Source organism: Scyliorhinus torazame, chromosome 4, assembly GCF_047496885.1.
Source record: "Scyliorhinus torazame isolate Kashiwa2021f chromosome 4, sScyTor2.1, whole genome shotgun sequence".
Classification (NCBI taxonomy): domain Eukaryota; kingdom Metazoa; phylum Chordata; class Chondrichthyes; order Carcharhiniformes; family Scyliorhinidae; genus Scyliorhinus; species Scyliorhinus torazame.
The window spans coordinates 304,633,468-304,638,467 of NC_092710.1; the positions used below are offsets into that span (position 1 = coordinate 304,633,468).

Genomic DNA, 5,000 nt, shown 5'->3' on the forward strand with positions numbered 1-5,000 from the left:
GCCTGCCGCCTGCACGCTGCTGCCTTTCCACATTGCAACGCTGCGCACTTCTCTCAGCACAGCCAGCACAAGGGTCAGGCAGGCAATGCAAGCCAGCTCTCTCTTCCTTCGCTTTCCACACCAGCCCCAATGCCACAACTTGCATTCATGCGGCGCCTTCAGGCTAGGAGAGAGAACGTCCTGCCGACACACTGGCTTGCGGCCACACGGGCCAGCTGGCGTGCCCATCAAAGTGCAGCACGCCAAGGCACACAACCGTGCTGCGTTGCAAAGGCCCGGCAAAGCTGCAGCAGCTGAATGGCCCGACCAAGCCGCCTGCCTGAGTTGAGCCCGCAGGCAAGTGTTGGGAGGAATGGCGAGGACGCAGAGAGCAGCAAAAGGTTGGCCTGCCTCTGGTGTGGAGAGTGCTTGGCGTGAGCAGTCACTGCTGGCCGCAAAAGCCTACTGCACCTGGTATTCCCAGGCGGTCTCCCATCCAAGTACTAACCAGGCCTGAGTCTGCTTAGCTTCCGAGATCAGACGAGATCGGGCGTTTTCAGACTAGTATGGCCGTAGGCATCTGCAGCACCGTCTTCTCGCCTATTCAAGCTGGCCACCCTAGCACCCTCGCCACTTCTTCTTTCCGGTTGTTTTCAATTTTTTCTCTCTCTTTTTCTACTTCTACTTCTACTTCTCCTCCTCTTTCTCTCCTTCTCCTGCTAATTCTAGCCTATATGCCTGATACTCGCTCCCCTTCATGCCGTCCCCACCTAGCTCTCTTTTTTCTTCTCCACCTCCCCAAGGAAAACTGCAAGCCCCGCCCACCTCACACCAGCCTGCCGCCTGCACGCTGCTGCCTTTCCACATTGCAACGCTGCGCACTTCTCTCAGCACAGCCAGCACAAGGGTCAGGCAGGCAATGCAAGCCAGCTCTCTCTTCCTTTGCTTTCCACACCAGCCCCAATGCCACAACTTGCATTCATGCGGCGCCTTCAGGCTAGGAGAACGTCCTGCCGACACACTGGCTTGCGGCCACACGGGCCAGCTGGCGGGCCCATCAAAGTGCAGCACGCCAAGGCACCCAACCGTGCTGCGTTGCAAAGGCCCGGCAAAGCTGCAGCAGCTGAATGGCCCGACCAAGCCGCCTGCCTGAGTTGAGCCCGCAGGCAAGTGTTGGGAGGAATGGCGAGGACGCAGAGAGCAGCAAAAGGTTGGCCTGCCTCTGGTGTGGAGAGTGCTTGGCGTGAGCAGTCTCTGCTGGCCGCAAAAGCCTACTGCACCTGGTATTCCCAGGCGGTCTCCCATCCAAGTACTAACCAGGCCTGAGTCTGCTTAGCTTCCGAGATCAGACGAGATCGGGCGTTTTCAGACTAGTATGGCCGTAGGCATCTGCAACACCGTCTTCTCGCCTATTCAAGCTGGCCACCCTAGCACCCTCGCCACTTCTTCTTTCCGGTTGTTTTCAATTTTTTCTCTCTCTTTTTCTACTTCTACTTCTACTTCTCCTCCTCTTTCTCTCCTTCTCCTGCTAATTCTAGCCTATATGCCTGATACTCGCTCCCCTTCATGCCATCCCCACCGAGCTCTCTTTTTTCTTCTCCACCTCCTCAAGGAAAACTGCAAGCCCCGCCTACCTCACACCAGCCTGCCGCCTGCACGCTGCTGCCTTTCCACATTGCAACGCTGCGCACTTCTCTCAGCACAGCCAGCACAAGGGTCAGGCAGGCAATGCAAGCCAGCTCTCTCTTCCTTCGCTTTCCACACCAGCCCCAATGCCACAACTTGCATTCATGCGGCGCCTTCAGGCTAGGAGAACGTCCTGCCGACACACTGGCTTGCGGCCACACGGGCCAGCTGGCGGGCCCATCAAAGTGCAGCACGCCAAGGCACCCAACCGTGCTGCGTTGCAAAGGCCCGGCAAAGCTGCAGCAGCTGAATGGCCCGACCAAGCCGCCTGCCTGAGTTGAGCCCGCAGGCAAGTGTTGGGAGGAATGGCGAGGACGCAGAGAGCAGCAAAAGGTTGGCCTGCCTCTGGTGTGGAGAGTGCTTGGCGTGAGCAGTCTCTGCTGGCCGCAAAAGCCTACTGCACCTGGTATTCCCAGGCGGTCTCCCATCCAAGTACTAACCAGGCCTGAGTCTGCTTAGCTTCCGAGATCAGACGAGATCGGGCGTTTTCAGACTAGTACGGCCGTAGGCATCTGCAGCACCGTCTTCTCGCCTATTCAAGTTGGCCACCCTAGCACCCTCGCCACTTCTTCTTTCCGGTTGTTTTCAATTTTTTCTCTCTCTTTTTCTACTTCTACTTCTACTTCTCCTCCTCTTTCTCTCCTTCTCCTGCTAATTCTAGCCTATATGCCTGATACTCGCTCCCCTTCATGCCGTCCCCACCTAGCTCTCTTTTTTCTTCTCCACCTCCCCAAGGAAAACTGCAAGCCCCGCCCACCTCACACCAGCCTGCCGCCTGCACGCTGCTGCCTTTCCACATTGCAACGCTGCGCACTTCTCTCAGCACAGCCAGCACAAGGGTCAGGCAGGCAATGCAAGCCAGCTCTCTCTTCCTTCGCTTTCCACACCAGCCCCAATGCCACAACTTGCATTCATGCGGCGCCTTCAGGCTAGGAGAGAGAACGTCCTGCCGACACACTGGCTTGCGGCCACACGGGCCAGCTGGCGTGCCCATCAAAGTGCAGCACGCCAAGGCACACAACCGTGCTGCGTTGCAAAGGCCCGGCAAAGCTGCAGCAGCTGAATGGCCCGACCAAGCCGCCTGCCTGAGTTGAGCCCGCAGGCAAGTGTTGGGAGGAATGGCGAGGACGCAGAGAGCAGCAAAAGGTTGGCCTGCCTCTGGTGTGGAGAGTGCTTGGCGTGAGCAGTCTCTGCTGGCCGCAAAAGCCTACTGCACCTGGTATTCCCAGGCCGTCTCTCATCCAAGTACTAACCAGGCCTGAGTCTGCTTAGCTTCCGAGATCAGACGAGATCGGGCGTTTTCAGACTAGTATGGCCGTAGGCATCTGCAACACCGTCTTCTCGCCTATTCAAGCTGGCCACCCTAGCACCCTCGCCACTTCTTCTTTCCGGTTGTTTTCAATTTTTTCTCTCTCTTTTTCTACTTCTACTTCTACTTCTCCTCCTCTTTCTCTCCTTCTCCTGCTAATTCTAGCCTATATGCCTGATACTCGCTCCCCTTCATGCCATCCCCACCGAGCTCTCTTTTTTCTTCTCCACCTCCTCAAGGAAAACTGCAAGCCCCGCCTACCTCACACCAGCCTGCCGCCTGCACGCTGCTGCCTTTCCACATTGCAACGCTGCGCACTTCTCTCAGCACAGCCAGCACAAGGGTCAGGCAGGCAATGCAAGCCAGCTCTCTCTTCCTTCGCTTTCCACACCAGCCCCAATGCCACAACTTGCATTCATGCGGCGCCTTCAGGCTAGGAGAACGTCCTGCCGACACACTGGCTTGCGGCCACACGGGCCAGCTGGCGGGCCCATCAAAGTGCAGCACGCCAAGGCACCCAACCGTGCTGCGTTGCAAAGGCCCGGCAAAGCTGCAGCAGCTGAATGGCCCGACCAAGCCGCCTGCCTGAGTTGAGCCCGCAGGCAAGTGTTGGGAGGAATGGCGAGGACGCAGAGAGCAGCAAAAGGTTGGCCTGCCTCTGGTGTGGAGAGTGCTTGGCGTGAGCAGTCTCTGCTGGCCGCAAAAGCCTACTGCACCTGGTATTCCCAGGCGGTCTCCCATCCAAGTACTAACCAGGCCTGAGTCTGCTTAGCTTCCGAGATCAGACGAGATCGGGCGTTTTCAGACTAGTATGGCCGTAGGCATCTGCAGCACCGTCTTCTCGCCTATTCAAGTTGGCCACCCTAGCACCCTCGCCACTTCTTCTTTCCGGTTGTTTTCAATTTTTTCTCTCTCTTTTTCTACTTCTACTTCTACTTCTCCTCCTCTTTCTCTCCTTCTCCTGCTAATTCTAGCCTATATGCCTGATACTCGCTCCCCTTCATGCCGTCCCCACCTAGCTCTCTTTTTTCTTCTCCACCTCCCCAAGGAAAACTGCAAGCCCCGCCCACCTCACACCAGCCTGCCGCCTGCACGCTGCTGCCTTTCCACATTGCAACGCTGCGCACTTCTCTCAGCACAGCCAGCACAAGGGTCAGGCAGGCAATGCAAGCCAGCTCTCTCTTCCTTCGCTTTCCACACCAGCCCCAATGCCACAACTTGCATTCATGCGGCGCCTTCAGGCTAGGAGAGAGAACGTCCTGCCGACACACTGGCTTGCGGCCACACGGGCCAGCTGGCGTGCCCATCAAAGTGCAGCACGCCAAGGCACACAACCGTGCTGCGTTGCAAAGGCCCGGCAAAGCTGCAGCAGCTGAATGGCCCGACCAAGCCGCCTGCCTGAGTTGAGCCCGCAGGCAAGTGTTGGGAGGAATGGCGAGGACGCAGAGAGCAGCAAAAGGTTGGCCTGCCTCTGGTGTGGAGAGTGCTTGGCGTGAGCAGTCTCTGCTGGCCGCAAAAGCCTACTGCACCTGGTATTCCCAGGCGGTCTCCCATCCAAGTACTAACCAGGCCTGAGTCTGCTTAGCTTCCGAGATCAGACGAGATCGGGCGTTTTCAGACTAGTATGGCCGTAGGCACCTGCAGCACCGTCTTCTCGCCTATTCAAGCTGGCCACCCTAGCACCCTCGCCACTTCTTCTTTCCGGTTGTTTTCAATTTTTTCTCTCTCTTTTTCTACTTCTACTTCTACTTCTCCTCCTCTTTCTCTCCTTCTCCTGCTAATTCTAGCCTATATGCCTGATACTCGCTCCCCTTCATGCCATCCCCACCGAGCTCTCTTTTTTCTTCTCCACCTCCTCAAGGAAAACTGCAAGCCCCGCCTACCTCACACCAGCCTGCCGCCTGCACGCTGCTGCCTTTCCACATTGCAACGCTGCGCACTTCTCTCAGCACAGCCAGCACAAGGGTCAGGCAGGCAATGCAAGCCAGCTCTCTCTTCCTTCGCTTTCCACACCAGCCCCAATGCC

At 57.2% G+C, this 5,000-nt stretch overlaps 6 non-coding genes across 6 annotated transcripts; all 6 read right to left on the reverse strand.

The window, feature by feature from the left end:
* Nucleotides 1–438: 438 nt before the first annotated feature.
* On the reverse strand, nucleotides 439–557 carry LOC140412248 (5S ribosomal RNA). Its single transcript, XR_011941448.1, has one exon. It is a non-coding gene; the product is annotated as a 5S ribosomal RNA (ribosomal RNA).
* A 690-nt stretch (nucleotides 558–1,247) lies between these two features.
* LOC140412249 (5S ribosomal RNA) lies at nucleotides 1,248–1,366 on the reverse strand. Its single transcript, XR_011941449.1, has one exon. It is a non-coding gene; the product is annotated as a 5S ribosomal RNA (ribosomal RNA).
* Nucleotides 1,367–2,056: 690 nt separating this feature from the next.
* Nucleotides 2,057–2,175, reverse strand: LOC140413610 (5S ribosomal RNA). The gene has a single exon (XR_011942773.1). It is a non-coding gene; the product is annotated as a 5S ribosomal RNA (ribosomal RNA).
* A 694-nt stretch (nucleotides 2,176–2,869) lies between these two features.
* On the reverse strand, nucleotides 2,870–2,988 carry LOC140415375 (5S ribosomal RNA). Its single transcript, XR_011944486.1, has one exon. It is a non-coding gene; the product is annotated as a 5S ribosomal RNA (ribosomal RNA).
* Nucleotides 2,989–3,678: 690 nt separating this feature from the next.
* Nucleotides 3,679–3,797, reverse strand: LOC140412250 (5S ribosomal RNA). Its single transcript, XR_011941450.1, has one exon. It is a non-coding gene; the product is annotated as a 5S ribosomal RNA (ribosomal RNA).
* A 694-nt stretch (nucleotides 3,798–4,491) lies between these two features.
* Nucleotides 4,492–4,610, reverse strand: LOC140412251 (5S ribosomal RNA). The gene has a single exon (XR_011941451.1). It is a non-coding gene; the product is annotated as a 5S ribosomal RNA (ribosomal RNA).
* Nucleotides 4,611–5,000: the final 390 nt, after the last annotated feature.